We start from the raw sequence: 19,637 nt of genomic DNA on the forward strand, positions 1-19,637 counted from the left end.
AGGATCGGAAAAAACTTTCTCTGAATAATTTATCCGACCAATGCTTAGGAGGCAGTCGTAAAACGAAACGCGAATGTTGGTAAAAAGGTCTTCAATATTCGGCCGGACTATAACTCAAGCGCCGAAAATAGAAGGGGATGGACCACCCTCCAGCCTCTCCCTCTAACCTACCAGCGTCGGTTCGGATGATTCGCGCCCTTAATGGCTGTTTAGAATAAAAGTGTATCAGGAATTGCAAGGCCACTTTTCCTACTTCTTTTAGATTTTTTTACTTTTTGTAATATTACAAAAAAATGTATAAGAGTAAAATATGAATATTTTCATAATACACTTTTTTATTATAAAACCATAAATTTATTTATTTAAGTGTGATGTTATAAGTAAGGTCTTAAATTTTATCTAAAACGGCGACGCAACAAAACAAGCTATATAAGGCTAAGCTATATGAATAAATGAATATTTAAGATTTTATTAATATTTATCGTTAATGACATTTATAATACATAGCGTGAAATCGCTTCTCCTATGTGGCAAATTTTCATCCGACTCACGCAGGCTACTTCACGAGGTTTCCCTTCACCGCCGAGCACGAGATGAATTATAAACACAAATTAAGTCACGATACCCAGTAGTTCTTGTACGGAATTGAACTCGCAATCATCGTTTAAGATTCACGTGACCTAACCCTGAACCACCTCAATACATATTTTTAAAAATATTTAATATATTACTTACATTAGATTCAATATAAATTCAACACATATTGATATTTTTAATAAAAAAGTGCGAATTTATTGAATGTATCCTCAGTGCTAACCACATTCTTTTAGAATTTTTATCATCTAATATTATATAGAATCGTTCGGGAATTGGATGGAGGGACTGTAATAACGTTCAGAAAAATGTTTTTTGAGGTTATGGAAATTCTATGATCGCGCCAAGTGGGGACACACAATTTCGTATACAAATACATATGTATATAAAGCCATTATTCGGGAGAAAAGGCAAGGGGAGGTTACGAGCGATATTAAAATTTGTCCCTATTTTTGAAGCTAGTCAAGTTCCTGTTCAGTGGGTGACGAGTTCAGACTTTGGCTTTAATTCTGACATCACTTGTGTAAAGTTTTTTTTTTATTTATTTTCTGTGACTTTTATTATGATTAGATAACACACGTGACTTGCTTATATCACTATGAAAGGATATATTAGGATTATGAGGATTATACAGATTGAAATATTTGTTTTATTTTATTTTTACTTGGTGGTAGGACTTTGTGCAAGGCCGTCTAAGTACTACCAACTTATCAGATATTCTACCGCCAAATGGGAATACTCATGTTGTGTTCCGGTTGGAGTGAGCCAGTATTACTCCAGGCACAAGACACATAACAACTTTGTCACTAAGGCTTGTGGCGGATTGACTATGTAAGGAATGGTTAAAATTTCTTATGGTGCTAATGTCTATGGGTGGTGGTGACCACTTATCATAAAAAAATTAGGATCATTCTGAAGTTCTAGAAAGAACATTTCTAATTGCTAATTATGATCATATATCATGTTCGTACGTTTAGCTTTGAGTATGTATAGAAAGAAAAAAATATATAAAAAATAGACAATACTTTTTTAATTTTTAATAAAAACTTCAAAAGTGTATTCATAATCTACTTGAAACCCTTAATTATTTAATTCTGAAGCAAAACAATTAGTTTTTTTTTTATAAAAATTGTATTTTTAAATAAACATAACTTTTTGTGCTTGTTATATCGGCTAGACGGTTTTAATACATATTCATTAGTACGATAACCACAACTTTTATGGATAAAATAGTTTTAATAATCCAGATGAAATTGGAAATTTCGTTTTTTAATGTTTTTGTTTAGCCTGTTTGTGTTTATATTTATATTTTAGCAAGCTGATGATTATATAGTGAGTTTGATAATTAATTAAATAACAGAATAATTTAATCGACTTGAATGATAATTTTTAAATTTTTTAATATTAATAATATGATATTAAGAGTATTATATATTTAAAAAAAAATGTGTTGTTTAAAACTACATAATAATGATGTCCTCCAGACCGATTTCGGCCACGGCGGCCAATCTCAAGAGACTAGCTAACTACGCAGGAGATATTGTAGTGCACAAGTGTGTGCGCAAACACAGGTATACTCTCTATTCCCTAACTCTCATAATCCGATGGGACGTCAATCCGACACGACCGGAAAGAGGTCAGGCGCAGGACCAATGGCTTTACGTGCTTTCCGAGGCACGGGAGTGTACACACTTCCAACTTCCAGACTCCGGGCTGCAACTGAGAATTTTCTGATAGAAAAACCCAACAGTTTTTATTGACCCGACCTGGGAAATAAATCCAGGATCTCCGGGTCTGCGGCCTTATATCAAGCCACTAGAACAACGAGGCAGTCAAAAAACTACATAATATACTAATAAACGAGTTTTTTTGTATTGCCTAAATGAAAGAAATAAAAATATGAACTCAATAGATTTGTACAGTAACTATTTTTAATTTTTATTTGTATTTATGTAAGGCTTTGATGTAAAAAGCCGAGATGGCCCAGTGGTAAGAACGCGTGAATCTTAACCGATGATCGTGGGTTCAAACCCGGGCAAGCACCACTGAATTTTCATGTGCTTAATTTGTGATTATAATCCATCTCGTGGTTTACGGTGAAGGAAAATATCGTGAGGAAACCTGCATGTGTCTAATTTCACTGAAATTCTGCCACATGTGTATTCCACCAACCCGCATTGGAGCAGCGTGGTGGAATAAGCTCCAAACCTTCTCCTCAAAATGAGGAGAGGAGGCCTTTAGCCCAGCAATGGGACATTCACAGGCTGTTTCGGATTTGATGTAAATAGCTCAATAGGCATACAAAAATCTTATATAAAAAGAAGCAGCGAGTTTTTGAAAAGTTCTTAATATATAATATTATCATATATATGTAGCTGAGCTTTCTAGTTTCATCTGCTTTAAATGAGACTTTTGAAGCGACAAGCGTGAATGTCGTCATGTTCTTGTTTGTTATGTTATTTATAATATATATATTTTTAATTTAAAAATATATTCACATATTATTTATTTATTATGTCACATTTTCAGGACAAATTTTCGTTGTTACTATTATTTCCTTACCCTAATTTAATAACTTAAGGTTTATTACATTCAACCCTTAAGCTTGATGTGATTTTGATTAAAAATCTTATTCGCAAGATATTAGCGATAACGATATCTTATTTTTGTATTTATCATTAATTCAAATAAAAAAACCAAAATGTTCTTAATTCAAGGTGAAAATAGAAAACAAAGGTATCTAATACATAAACTACAAGAAGTGCTATCAGATGGAAGCACGCACGCAAATCGGATGCAATTAAGCCAAAACGAACTCTTCACCATTATTTTAAAGTTTAAAATCGTCTGTTGAAAGAGATCCCTTTTACTGTACTCAGGCGTCCAATAGTACCTATTATAGCAACGTCAGTAGTACAAATCTTTCCTTTGTATTTCCCCGTGACTGACTTTTCCCAAAAGGATAGTACGAAGCCAACAAATGGAACATTTCAGCCTAAAGTAGGCTTCTTTGTACGTTCGTATCCACATCAAATTGATTTGTTGATTAAAGGATAGAGTTAATTTATTTAGTTACTGATTGCTACTTAGTTTGAATTATAAATTTAGTTCAAACAAATTATTGTAACTTGCAATTCGTGCTAATAATAACATTATCAAATCATAATATTAATATATATTGCACTTTTAAATATATATCCGAATTATAAACTTTAAGATAAAATTTCACTGTTTTATTATTGTTATATAAAGATATTTTTTATTATGACTCAGCCTCGTTGCTCTAGCGGCTAGATATAAGGCTGCAGATTCCGAGAACCTCAGGTTGAGCCAATAACAAAATTTTATTGGATTTTTCTAAAGAAAAATCTATAAAAATTGTTAGTAACTGCCCGGAGTTTGTTAGGAAAGCACGTATTGCCGTTACTCCTGCACCTGAACTCTTTTCCGTCGTGTCGGATTGCCGTCCCATTGGAATATGAGAGTGAGGGACTAGAGAGTGCTTCTGCATTTGCGCACACACTTGTGGACTATATTATATCCCGGAAACTATTGGTTATGTATTATGACTTTTGAGAAGAAGGTCTGGAGTTCACTCCACCACGCTGCTCAAATGTGGATTGGCTTATTATAATTTTCATGTAGAGACAGAAACATTAGTAAATTTGGTTTTAACATAACATAAATAAAACTCTCATCCTTGCTAATAAAATCATATTTGCCAGTAGGTGCTTTTATTTCAGTAAGTATAACTTAGTCATAAACGTTTACAAGTAACACATAAAAAACTTCATTGGCTTCCATTCACTAGGCCTAAAATTCGGAAATTACCTAATGGTCCAGGTTAAATAGGGGAATTAGGATCTCCGGTAAAAAGCTTGAAGCTCCGGTAAAACTTGACGCTCAAATTTAAAGCATTGAATATTAAGCAAACAAAAGTCAACATGAATTTTGCTTTTAGAATTAATTGGTCACAAATTGAAATTATCACCCTTTTGCCCTAAGTACTTTAGTTGTTCAAAATACAATTAAAATGTACAGTAAATATATGCACATCGAGTATTATCGGCATAATGGTCCAAAAATGGCCATAATGGTCCAACGGCTTGAACACGTGATTCTTAATTGAAGATTGCGGATTCAAACTCGGGAAATAACCACTGAATTTTCATTTGCTTAATTTGTGTTTATAATTTATCTAGTTATCAGCGATGACGGAAAACATCGTGAAAAAATATGCATGTTTTGTGTCTGATGAAAATCTTCCACATGTAAATTGGAGCAGCATTGTGAAGAATGATCCAAGACTTTTCCTTGATGGAGAGAATTTACAGTTGCAAAACCTTTACAGAATGCTTATTTTATAATATTTTTTATTGTTATATGACTCATAACACACTCCGCAACAACCAGTAACTTGTCTTTTTTCGCAAAATGCTACCAAAAATTATTTGATACCATCAAGAGCAGATCACTGAACTTCATCTCCGTTATAAGAAACTCCGTGTCCAGTTGACAAAGTTTCTATAAATCGTTTTCGAACTCTCGGTCGCAGGTAAATTTCTATTTGAAACTTCCCTCGGTAACTTCCCAGATATCTACATTGAAACTGCTTAAAATCTAGACTTAGTTGATGTTAAAACTTTAAAATGAAGTATTTAGAGAAAGTAAAATTTTTTTTTTCAATCATGATTATATTTTTTCATTGAACGATATTAAGCCGAAGCCTTACTTCTAGAAGAACAGTTTTGAAATCCTAAGAGTTTGATTATTTGCTTGTTACACTTTCACATCTTAACTTCTAAGCCGACCGTCATGAAATTTTGCATATACGATGACAGAAAAGGATATACCTGATACCTGCTCTCTAATCCTTCCACGCGGGCGAAATCGCGGTCGGAGGAAGTTAATTTATACAAATTCTTGCTATCCTTGAGAATATATTTCATTTTTGTTTTATAATATCTAACTTCGAATTACTTTAAGTCAAATAAAAACAATTTATTACAACTACGACTACCCATATTATATTCTACCGCAAAACTGCAGCGGTGATCACTTACCATCAGGTGGCCCATTTGCCCGTTCACATATATTATAAAAAATATGCTCTCACTCCGTCAAGTCAATTAAAAGTTATAGCACAATGTATATAGAAATATTATATTGAATTCTAAAGACGATTATTTTACTTCGTAACGTTTAGCTTTTTTTTAGAAAAAGCCGAGATGGCTCAATGGTAAAAACGCGTGAATTTTAACCGATGATCGTGGGGTCAAACCCGGACAAGCACCACTGAATTTTCATGTGCTTAATTTGTGATTATAATTCATCTCGTGCTTTACTAAGTTACAAACCTATTCATCAAAAAAAGGGAGAGGAGGCCTTAGCTCAGCAGTGGGACATTCACAAGCTGTTACGGTTTGTCAAATATTGTGACACATTTCACACATATGAAAAGGGATAAAAATATGGAATTAATTCGACTATGAAGACATAAACAAAAATTCATTAAGCTAATTATATTCGTTTACATAAAGAATTATGGAAGCAAAGTTCAAAAACGGTAGCTAAAGACTACACCGTTGATATGTATTTTTTCAACAATTATGGTAATAACGACACATGTTTCCGAATTTTCCGAGTAATGGTACCAATTACGTCCTGTGTCAACCCTTCGTGACGCGAGACAATAAAAAGGCTAATTACAAGCGTCCACTTGCAATCGTGATCGTTATCGCGACCGAATTTCTCTTGGGATATTTATGGGAGCAAAATTAACTGTGTCCAAGGACGGTCACAAAGCGCATGGATGGATACGGCGTCCGTAACTTCTTGTTGATGTACCAATATTTTAGTCGTACTATTAATAGAATATATATTAAATGTAAGAGTGGGCAAACGAGCAGGAGGCTCACCTGATGGAAAGTGGCTACCACCGCCCATTGACACCTGCAACGCCCGCAGGATAAGTCTTTGGAGAATGAGTACGCTCTTATATGTATCTAAAATTTTGATGAATATAGTTCAAAACAAGTTTTAGTGTAGTTTGATTTTGATTGGCTTAAGTTAAAATTATTTTAACTTATTACAAACAAACAATCATCTCTGCATATTTTTTACATATAATTATTTTCTAATAAATGATAGGAGTTGGTGCAAGCCCGTCTATTATTATAAACGGTGGTTATCACTTACCATCAGGTAGACCGTATGCCCCGCCTACATATAACATAAAAAATACACACTAAGCGATATTCACACTATTTAACTATAATACAAATATTTCCTGTGAATTGATGATACGTATAACAGTAAATCATTTGAAACGGCTTTTGATTTTACATTCTATTCCACCCTCGACGCTGGGTACAGTCATAACGACAAGGAAAATGACTGTAGGTGCTTCAATTACGTGTACGTACGGAAAAAGGTTATTATTACGATAATTGCTCCTTCCTCGTGCTCCGAGTGATTGCTACAAGAATTACTATAACGTTTGATGTTTGATAAAAGTTTTTATATCTCGATTCAACGTCCAAGTTTGACCATGCAAAAATTTTATGAACAAGTTTGACTATATATTTATAGCATAATATTATGTTATTAATATTTTTTTATAATCAATGTTACATAAAAATAATGCTGAGTATCTTTTTCGCCGGTTTTTCTCAGATCTAATGTGTTCATTTCCGAAACGGTGGTTGATTTTTGTCATAAAAGCAAGTTTAAGGCTTTAATATATATTTTAAGAAAAGTCAATTTTGAAAAAAAAATACTAATTCTACTTACTTTTTTATATTCAAAATAAGCTCCAAACCTTCTCGTTAAAAATAAAAGGCCTGTACCTAACGTGTACATTTATAGACTGTAATAACTGCAACTGAACTATTTTTCAATTCTTTTTCTTCGAGTGCCATTCCGACTAGCGAAGGTTGGCAGTCAGCTTTAAATACTCCTTCTTGTTCTTCGCGAGGCAAAAGAGTTCGGCAGCACTCGCGATTCCCGTCCATTCACGGATGTTTTTTCACTATTTTTCAATTGTTGAATAATTTCATACATATTTCTACCATTAATTAAATTTTCAACATCGTCATAATACTTGCTTACCTCTACTTGCGTTCGGCGCAGTATTACACTTTTTTGGCTTATTTACAAAATTGTCAGTACCCTACAGTTAACAAGTTGGCATTTATGCTCTTATATCTCGGAAATCCCATCCCATATATGATCCCATCATCACCATCATCTTTATGAATAATTTTCAAGTGAATATGACACTTGCGTCAGTGTCATGTAAACGAAATGGAAAAATTGTTATATTATTTATATCTGTTCAGTAATAATGTTATATAATAAGTAATTAAATAGCCGAGCTGTTGCAAGTGACTTTTTGGGTACATTGAATTTTTTTATTATAGAATATTAAAGATATGTTCGGCAGTGATTTCCTTTAAATAAAAATATACTAGACGTGGTGTATTTATAAATATTTACGTCTTAAAAGATATATCACAAACCTATTTGATTATGTTATTATAAAATATATAGCAACAAAATGATTCAACATTTTACACATAATAAACAAGGAACATCTAACTTTCATCTCTATCGCAGTACCCTTAGGGCTTAGACCCTTCGGTTGAATGACCTTCCAGCAACCAACCTGTCAAGGGGGACTGTCCAACGAATTTAGGGTCACTAAACAATAGTAAAATTGTGATATAAACATTGTCACACATTTCACATCGAACACGTTCGATATTTTTTATGAATTTTCTGTTATAAAAGGTTAGTAATTTACTATTTGTGTTTCTCTTAAGTATTTATTTATTTATATTTTTTATGTACAAGCATTTTTATAAAAAAACAAAATACACATTACAAATTTAAAGCAAAAACACGTCTAAAAGATTGTCCTATGGCATTGTACCCAAAACGAGAGAAAAGCAATAGTGCCAGACTATTGCTTCTCTGCTCCGCTAGAGCAGACACGCGCCAGCTCTTGGGTCACCAGAAGTGTGGACCAGTTTTTTAGAAATATCTTTTATGATTTTTCTTGTATCGGACGACCATGGACCCACTGTTTCAAGGTTAGTTATTTATAAAATAAATCTAATATTATGAATTATTAGTTGGTCTAACTGCTAGTGTATTGCACATATAGAAAAGTGTTTACTCGTGGCAGGACTTTGTACAAGCCCGGGTAGATAGCAACGCTAAGCAGCAATACTATTGTTGTGTTCCATTGTTGAAGAGTAAGCCATGTAACAACAGACACAACAGACATAACCTCTTAATTCCAAAAGTTAGTAGCGCATTGCCGATGTACCTAAAATATCTTAAATTATCTTCTTTCCTCTGAAAATTTTTATTCATCAATACATTTTAATTATATTGAAATTTTCATAAGGTTTTATATTTTTTAAATTTATCGAAAAAAAAAATATCACCATACACATTACAGTTGACACTTAATATATTCTCATCACCCTAAACCCTTACTCCCTAAACGAATAACGTATAACGTAAATAATTTACGTAATACATATACTTAACTCGTTTCTTCATAAAACCAATGACATCGGAACATAAAATGTCATCAATCACGATAAAAGCTTATGTTTATATAGTTAGATGTATGTGCGATGTCACCGTGTTATCGGATCCCCGTTGTATTTAAAAATATAGCGAAATATACATATAGAAATGAAGCTATTGAAATGAATAGAGAAGCAACCTATATTTTTTTATGTTGTGGCTAGGCGGTGGAGCAACCGCCCATAGACATTACACTTACATTGCCAATGCGCGACCAACCTTGGGAGCTACGATGTTATGTCCCTTGTGCATGTAATTACACCGGCTCGTTCACCCTTTAAACTAGAATTCAAATGTGCTAAGTATTACTGTTTAGCGGTAGAATATCACATAATGAATGAATATATGAAGAATCATCATAATTAAAAATAGTATAATATATAATACAATAGTATACAGTTGATATATTTCAGTTTATATCAGTAACAGCCTGTTAATATCCCACTGCTGGGCCAAGGCCTCCTCTCCCTTTTGAGGAGAAGGTTTGTAGCTTATTCCACCACGCTGCTCCAATGCGGGTTGGTAGAATACACATGTGGCAGAATTTCAATGAAATTAGACACATGCAGGTTTCCTCACGATGTTTTCCTTCACCGTCAAGCACGAGATGAATTATAAACTCAAATTAAGCACATGAAAATTCAGTGGTGCTTGCCCGGGTTTGAACCCACGATCGTCGGTTAAGATTCACGCGTTCTAACCACTAGGCCATCTCGACTCTCAGTTTATAAATAGATAGATATTTAGATGAAATAATTATTTCATCAAATAAATAGATAGATAGATGAAAATATTATTATTACAAATACCAAGTTTTCTGTTGTCAATAATTTTGTATACATTTAATTAGTTTACAGACAACATCAAATGTATTGAAGTTAAACTTATATATAAGACTTATAAATGGTGTTTTTTATAAAAAAGAAGATAAATTTACGAGAATAAAAAAATATTGTTGTCTTAAAGATAAAAAAATTGAAAGTAATTGCGTTTTTATAATTGTAATAACATATTGTTATAATACTTCGTCAAATATTCATTGAAAAAAATTAGGCGTAATTGAATTACTTGAATCAAAGTTTTGGAAATTATAATTGTAATCACATTAAAAAATTGTTTATTTTTAAGAAACCCAGATTAGTATTATATTTTTTTTATTTTTTTTTTTACATATTTTCTTTATAAGCCCGTCAAATGCTTTAATCAATTACTAAAAGTTTAAAAAAAAGAATAAAACAGGCTTTAATGATTTTATTGGTTTATTTAAATTCAAATGAGTGCATTTAACATATAACAACTTTCTTATTGAATGACCGATTCGGACAATAGCACCTCACCTTAAAAAAAGATCAGGAAAAAAGCAAAAAATACTTATACATTTTAAACTAATTATTATCAAAGAAAAAAAACAGATACTACTTTTAATTACCTCACATTCTTGCTCTTTGTATAAATAAAAACACTTCTAAATAATTAACGTATTTACTTGTCAGTTAGTAATAATTTCATATGATCACTAAATTTAATTATATTGCTTTTGTAAGTGGTACAAAGCCCTACCACCAGTAAAGGTGGTGGTAGGGCTTTGTGCAAGATCGTCTGGGTAGGTACCACCCACTCATCAGATATTCTACCGCAAAACAACAATACTTGATATTGTTGTGTTCCGGTTTGAAGGGTGAGTGAGTCAGTGTAATTACAGGCACAAGGGACATAAAATCTTAGTTCCCAAGGTTGGTGGCGCATTGGCTATAAGCGATGGTTGACATTTCTTACAATGCCAATGTCTAAGGGCGTTTGGTGACCACTTACCATCAGGTGGCCCATATGCTCGTCCACCTTCCAATTCTATAAAAAAAAAAGTAATGCCTAATCTAAAATAACGCACGATGATGAAATATTAGACACAAAAAAAATGTAATATCGACACGAATTAGCTTTTCACCCCACTAAAAATGTAATTTGGTTTCCAGTGGGTCAACTCAAACACAAAAATTTTTAAGGAATTAAAATTATCATAAAGATAATAATAAATAAATGTTACATCTCCACGGGTGACTGTGTTTTATCAAAAGCATCGAGAAGGGCGACCAACACGGATTCACATTATTGATTTCCTGTAAATTATGCCTGTTTCATTTCTCTCGTATTATATCATACCGATTATGGCATATTAGTCATTGTTATATTTATTACATACAGTTATTTTTAGTTCGGCCTAATTATCAATTTCAAATTCATGTAAAAAAAAATTGTGCGGTCGAGGGCCCCCGTCAGGAACGAAGTTCTTTGCGATATTTTTATATATAATTCGTGTTTTAGTCATGTATAAAATAAAATCAAATCATCAAAACAAACGATAACAGATAGATCAATATACCATATACAAAAATGAATTCATGAAAAAATCCTAAACGATAGTTTTCTTTAAAATGACAAATATTTGCATTAATTTAAGAAATAATCCATATTTACTTTACATATTTATTTTAAATTAATGTTTCAACGCCAACTAAATGACGATTCAAAATCCACTTGACGGCATCCACCCTCTCACACGCGAACGTAACCACAGACAGAAACTAGTAATTTTATTAAGTGCCCGGCCAAACCATTCTAGCATGTAATAGAAATATGATTTTAAAGTTTTTAGTTGAAGGTACCTCGGACGACATCAAAAGAAAACACACATACCTATACTATACATAACCGATACTATATAATATGTACATCTTTATAAAAATTTGAATATACAGTATTATTATTATTATTTGCTTAAAATTATGTTAAAATATGACAGCTTGAAAAACGAAACAATCCCTATTCTCGTTTTTCTTTACAAATTGTTAAAGATGGGCGAGGCCTGGAATAATTGTTAGCGAAAGAGATAACCATAATTTATTATTCTGTGAAAATAACATCTTGACACGAAACGTAAGGGCCTTTTTCGGCCGAAGAAAAAGCAAAGTGGGTTCGTCATATTTTATGCATTCTCACAAACTCATTACATCACAATTCCAAATTTCAACGGAAGTGAAATTAATTTTTCGTTATATTTCCGTTGCTGTTTCAAATAAGTGTTTTTTTTTATCAGTATTATTATCACATTTTTATTATCGCTGGAGTCGAACGCCGACGAAGGGTCGAGGTTTTCATTTTTGCGTTATTTTTTTTAATAGTTGATGTTTTCTCACTGTACTGTGGAGAATGTTACGTCATGATTTTTTACGTCATTGGAGCTACTTGCTCAACTTTAAATTAAATGTTAGATTAATGTGCGCCATTACATTTTCTGGTAAATATAAAATTTTATTCCATCTCTTTTCTCAACCTCATCAATCTTTCATTTCATCAACCTTCTCCTCAAAAATGAGTGAAGGCCTAAGCCTTACAATAGGACATTTACAAACTGTTACGTTATTATAAATTACATAACTAAATTCCATATACTTTTGTTATATCAATAATCAGATTATTTTTATATTATTGGAATAATTGCTAATAGTAAAACGAAGAAGGCTAGTTTATAAGACTGCAGAACCCAAAATGCTTAGTGTAATTTCCTGGTCAATCCAATTCAAGAGTTTTTTTGTCTAATATTCTCAGCAATACTTTGGAAATAGAAATTATTTTGCTCGGGATGGTTGCTAAATAATTAAAGCCCTGCCACGCCCAACCACATTCCAATCGTATCAGATTATTGTCCCGTCTAAGAGTAAGAAAATAAAGAGTGCACCTGTATTAAAGCATACACGATAACATCTTCTGTGCACTTGACTAGTCAAGAGAATCGACTTTACTTTTTTTTAACGCTGGAAAAACGCATCACGCGATTCCGCCACGGGAACAGGGGTATGTGGGGCTCGCCAGTGTCCAAGGTGCCAAGTGCGCCACGGACATCGGAATACCCACTAAAAAACCAGCGGTACCATTTCCGTCTCAACGAAGAGCGCCACGGGATCGCTTTTGCATGCTACCGTGAGGCTCTGAGAACCGACGTTACCTGGTCCAGCACTTTATATTCAGTTTAAGCAGTTACTCCTTTTTAACAAATGCATGTTAATGAAGTTCAACGTCTGTTAATTCATTTTGTTATAGTTAAAATTATAATGTACTTGTTATCAAATATATTTGTAACCTGACGTATATTTGATTCGATATTTCAATAAAGAGCCTTAATGATATGCCAATTTCTTATAATAGAAATTCGCCTCCCTTTCGATACCATCGCGATCGAATCGCGTTCAGTCGAATATTTCATTTTTAAAGCAATTTCTTCGTCGCCACCTCGTGAATTCAGTTATGAAATATTGTGTTCGAATTGGCTCATTTCTTTTAATGGATTTTTCAAACTGTTTTTTTCATATTAAAAATTAAGATAAAAACTTAAATCTATTGAGCTATTTTTACAAAAAAATAGTAAATAATTTTTAATCAATTGTAATTTATTATTTTGAAAGAATTATATGCAATTACAAAATTGGACTATTTATGGGAAAAAAAGTTGTTTTTCCTATAAATAGAACATAGCTTATATAAAATTAAATAAACAGTTAAAAGAACATCGTCAGCTAATTTACCTAACAACAAACCGCTTTTTAGATGCCAGCATACCTTCTGAATGTAATTTTGCAACTAAGCTATTTAAAATTAAATCTAAAACTGTCATATTACAACTCAATTCAGATAAGACTCTTTCTAAATAAGTGGAAAATTTTCAACTATCAATAATCAATGTCAAATTTCAACAATCAATGTATTTATAATTTTTCTATTTTGATAAGCAATTTGTAACTTAATTTTAAGATTGTAAACAGATTCCTAACTAAAATAATCTTTGATATTATAATCTGAATATTAGTCGTAGAATTATGTGATGGAATATTAAGTAACATATCTTTAAGTTTGTATAATGCATTACAAAATTGTATTAATTTTATTACAAAGTGACACATACATCTGATATAAAATAGTTGAGCCATAAAAACGGGGATTCCCTTAAACACGGTCTCGTGCATTACTGCCTCCAGAGAGCAATAAAAGCTGCGGATAGGAAGGGTTTGGTTATTGTCGGACGTTATCGTTCGCTATCGCTAAGCTCGTCAAATAAATGCAACTAAGAAACAAGCTTATTTTTATTCCGTAACCAACTTATCTTATTTGGTCAAAATATTGTAATATTGTTTTGTAACGTATTGACGTCTAGACATTAGAAAACCCAATAAATTAAACACTTTAGAACTGTTAAATCTAACCATTGAATGAATAATTCATTCGTTCAATAGTTATGACCTTTAAATAGATTTGAAGTAGAACGTTCATTTTTCAGTTTCTTGTGGCCATCCTTCTTGTGGATTCAAAATTGTATTTTAAATATTGTAAAATTGTCAATATTATGTTACAGCCACTAGAAAAATATTTTTGTCTGTCTGTATCATAGCATATTGATAAGGTATGCCCTAAGTAAATGAATAAAAATATCCCTGTGCTGAACTAAGACTTTTTCTGCTAACGAGGAGATGGTTTGCAACTTTTTGTACCACATTGCTCTAATGCGTGATAGTGTGGATACACATATTGAACATATCATTCGCCACACCGCTTTCATCGCCGAGCATGAGATGATTTTTAAAAACAAATTAAGCACATGAAAATTAAAATATCAATCTTTGGTTCAGAGTCAAGTGTTACACGATTATTTATCGCGCGAAATGTAAAGTTTTTATTCCCAGAAATGTTCAAAAACATCACCGCATGCATTGTCCATGCGGACGAAGTCGCAAAGTACTGCTCTTATTGTATATTTTAAATCTAAAATATCGTGAAATAGCTTGAAAAGCTGCTCCGTAACGCATAGCAGTTTGTTTGGCTTTTACGGTGCATGACGTTATCGCGCCATCGTAAAGGGTGCACACTATTTTAAATGCATTCATAGAGAACTCTATGCATGAAACTTTTTCCATATATTAGTAAAATATAATAGACCTGAAAAATGTTAGCTTGACATTTTTCTTGCATTTATCGGTAACGTTTTTTTTAAATTAAATCACGTTCTTTATTTCTATTCTAAGATCTATGAAATAAACATCAATTATATTTACAATTTGTTTGTTAATATTCTTATTTTGTGTATTTGTTTTCAATTAAAACAAATGTACTACTAATTTGAGAGCAGATGTAAAATCTTAATATCAAGCATAATTCACGGGAATATGACTATAAATTAACATCCCATATTACATTATCTATCTTCTCTTTCACAACTAGTTTGTCGTGAAAGAGAAGTAAAACACGTAATCAACGTAAGTCTAGTAACTAATAAGTCGATTTTAACATGTGTCTCATAGACGATAGCAAAAGGTCAGTTCAATAATATTTCACTTATGAAAACTCATCCAATTTCATCTATAACATAAAACTTGTTACGTCTTTTCTTAAAAGGCAATCTTCTTCGTTTTTTTTTTAACTTTTACTTCAAGTATCGTAAGTGTTTAGTCGAGCAACAAATTTTCTGAATTTCAACTCCAATACCGCAAAGTCATCTTCGGGCTAACATAAACACTTTTGTGTGAATTCACCGTGATCAAATGCTTGGTAATAAAGATAGATTAATGGCGTCCCTTCGGACGAAAGTTCCCGGAGCTGGATAAACGGGAATCGCTAAATAGTTATCGAATATATTGAGAATGTGTTTGAGAGAATTGGTGAAATTGAAATGGTTTTCATATTTTTGTTTTTTTTTAGATTTTAATACGTTTTTATGTAATGTTTAAAACTAAATATATTTTTCTTATTTATAAGCTGTTTATTCGAAAAGTAAGTATTGAATAAATAATATTGGTGCGAAACTCAATATGTAATTTTTATTCATATATTCTAAAACTAAACTAAAACTAAACTATTTTTTTAAAGTAAGATTTTGCTAAAGTATTCCATAGTATTATATATATCTGATTTAAAAAAAATACATGGAGGAAATTGAATCCGTAACGCTAGAATAGTAGACATTTATATCGACTAGCGACGTTCCTTATAAACGCTGCTTATTTATCCTTAGCGGTTGTTTATTTATCCAATGATTTCGCTCTTTCTAATAATGACTTATGGATTTAACATTCGAAAGAAGAAGACGCTGCAATATTTTACTAATCACCTGCTCAACATAATTTATAAGTAAGGCCGTTTAGCATTATCCGTCAGTAGAACTATTATAGAGTTCTTAATTTGTAAATAAAGATCTTAGTTTATATATCACAATCGATCAGCGAAATATATACCTAAAGGATACACTTAAATTTTTTATCGTTGGGACAATTTAGGATACTACCCGTAGGGCTTACGAAAAATCTCTCAATATAGTAACTGAATGTATTTGATGTAATCTTACCATTTCGGGATATCCTTGACCCATCCGTCCCTGGAGAGACCTTTGAGGTTATGAGTATACGACCCTAGCTGATAGGTACGGAACACAAGATTGGGGAACTACTGAATGAAACATATCACCGATTATGGGTAGGCGCTGGTTCTTACAGCAAATTACGAAAAATATGTCTTATGCTATATAACTTCAGCTTATTGATTTTTTTATTATATTATTACCTATTAGTTCATACTTAAATACATCCCCCATGGTGAAAATATACGTCGCAAAGAATTAATATGAATGCTATGACATTACAGTACAGTAACAGCCTGTTAATGTCCCACCGCTGGGCTAAGGCCTCCTCTCCCTTTTTTAAGAAGAAGGTTTGGAGCTTATTCCACCACGCTGCTCCAATGCGAGTTGGTAGAATACACATGTGGCAGAATTTTAATGAAATTAGACACACGCAGGTTTCCTGACGATGTTTTCCTTCACCGTCAAGCACGAGATGAATTATAAATACAAATTAAGCACACGAAATTTCAGTGGTGCTTGCCCGGGTTTGAACCCACGATCATCGGTTAAGATTCACGCGTTCTAACCACTAGGCCATCTCGGCTCACCTATGACATTAGCTAAGTAAAAAATTTATGTTAACTATAGAGTATTTGTATTTCTACGCTATTGAAGAGGAGGTAAATTTTCGTGTACACGTGATTCTTTAAATACAATCAAGAAGAAGAATGATTGCGATTTAAGCGAGGATGATCATGATATAAACGCAAAAATGTCTACATAATGATTTGAGTGTAATAATATTTTAAAATCATAGTCTATATATGTCTTTGAACTGGGTTAAGACTCTCTCTCTTTCGGAGGAGATGGCTTGAAGCTTAATTCAGCTGTTCCAATGCGAGATGGTCTGTGAACAAGTGGTATATATCCATCAAACGTAAGCACATTTCCATATTTCCATATTTATATAGTTCCAAGTGGTATGTTGATCTGGTCTAGCTGCGCTTTAATATGGTAACTTTTTGTTAGAATTTTAGGATAGCTACTCATTTTGTATTGCTGTGTTCCGATATGAACGGTAAAGTAATCATGGGCAAAAATGTAGTGACTTTGTTATTTATCGCAAATAAAATTAAAGAAAACAAATGCGTTCTATATAATACAACCTGCTTTTTTGAAGTGGGTGAAAATTAAAATTTGGTTTTTATTACAATAATTGGGGCCACCTAAATACAAGAATGAATTCATTGTATTTAGGATTTCTGAAATATTACGATATTACAAGTAATCAACAAGGTACAAAGGTACTTTTTTTTTTTTTATATGCCCCGGGATGGCAAATGACTCTACTCCACCTGATGGTAAGTGGTAGTAGAGTCCAAACGCGACGACGGCCAGTACAGTCGGGAAGAATGTTCTGTACTAGCCGTCCCCGCCTTGCCGGCCCGCAAGATGCCTCTTCACGCCTCGTTTGAAGGAACCCGGGTTGTAAGAGGAGGGGAACATGTGAGCTGGTAAGGAATTCCATTTTTTGGTAATGCGACAAAGAAAGGAGTTGCCAAATTTCTTTGTGCGCGATGGAATTGATGTCACAGTTAGGCGGTGACATCGAGAACCAGCTCGCGTGGACTTAAGAAGGAAGGGGGAAGCAGGAATTAGAGAGAATAATTCCTCAGAGCACTCGCCGTGATACATACGATAGAAAGCGCTCAGTGCTGCTATCTCGTGACGCAATTGTAAAGGTTCAAGGGTGTTTGTGACCTTTACGTCGCCAATAATGCGTACTGCACGTCGCTGCAACCGGTCCAAGGCCTCCATTAGGTACTTAGCGGAGCCATCCCAAAGGTGCGAGCAATATTCAACGCAAGACCGTACCTGTGTTTTGTATAACAGGCACAGTTGTTGTGGCGTGAAAAAACGCCGCACCTTGTTCAGAACTCCGAGTTTTCGTGAAGCTGTTTTTATAATAGCCTCGATGTAATCCCTTGGACTAAGGTCGCAGCGAACGTCCATCCCCAGCATGGCGATGCGATGGGGTGTTGGTCCAGTGGAGACGGCTGTTGAACCAATGCCGGGGGAAACTGTATTGACCTGCCGGACAGGGAGACCCGAAGAAACGGCTGTTCCGCTGGCCGCCCGTGGCATAGTACAGGGGCCCGAGCGTGCCTAACCAGCTCGCGAGGCTGCCCCACCAGGCCACGCATAATCTCGGGGTGGACCGTCGTGCCGGTTGGTGACCGGAAGGTGGGGTCCCGGCGGCCACTTCCGGGGGGGTTTGGGGGCCCTTCTGTCCGGCGGATCAGTATATTTTCCTTTTTGGCAAACATTTGGGAAAACACGCCTCCATACTTTGCCCATCCCTATCGTGGCAATACGTCGCTCGCTTCACGTCTCTTTTCCTAATTTTTCCAAATGGTAGCGCAAATAAGAAATAACGGTCGTTCAGCGGTGCACACCCCCACCATACCCACGCTGTTTGAGGTCGAGTTCTCTAACATCCGAGGACTCCACGCTAACCTCAACGCTGTCCACCACCATCTCGAGACAGCACGGCCAGCAATGTTGTTTCTCACGGAGACGCAAATACTCCGCCCTGCCGACACCAGCTACCTTAACTATCCCGGCTACATGCTTGAAGAATCTTTTAAAGCGAAAGCCGGAGTATGCTTGTTCGTCAGGGCGGATGTTTGTTGTCACCGATTGCGCTGCTTGGAGGACCCCTCCTTCTCCATGTTGGTGGTACGTGTGGACCTGGTTCGTCAGAGTCGAGTCTACGTGTGCCTCTACAGATCCCACAATGGTGACTTGGAGACAAGCCGATTATTCGACCATCTTAGTCGGGTGGCAGATGCTGCGCAAGAGCAGTTTCCTAACGCGGAATTGATGTTTTTGGGGGATTTTAATGCTCACCATGAATCATGGTTGAAATCCCTCCCATGCTGGAAGAACTGCTCATGCTTTTGCTCTCACACACGACTTGACCCAACTGGTTGATCAGCCCACCAGGATCCCAGACATTGATGGGCAAGCGCCTTCTCTACTGGATCTTCTGCTGACTTCT

The sequence above is a fragment of the Nymphalis io genome, chromosome 10, assembly GCF_905147045.1.
Source record: "Nymphalis io chromosome 10, ilAglIoxx1.1, whole genome shotgun sequence".
In the NCBI taxonomy this organism is placed as follows: domain Eukaryota; kingdom Metazoa; phylum Arthropoda; class Insecta; order Lepidoptera; family Nymphalidae; genus Nymphalis; species Nymphalis io.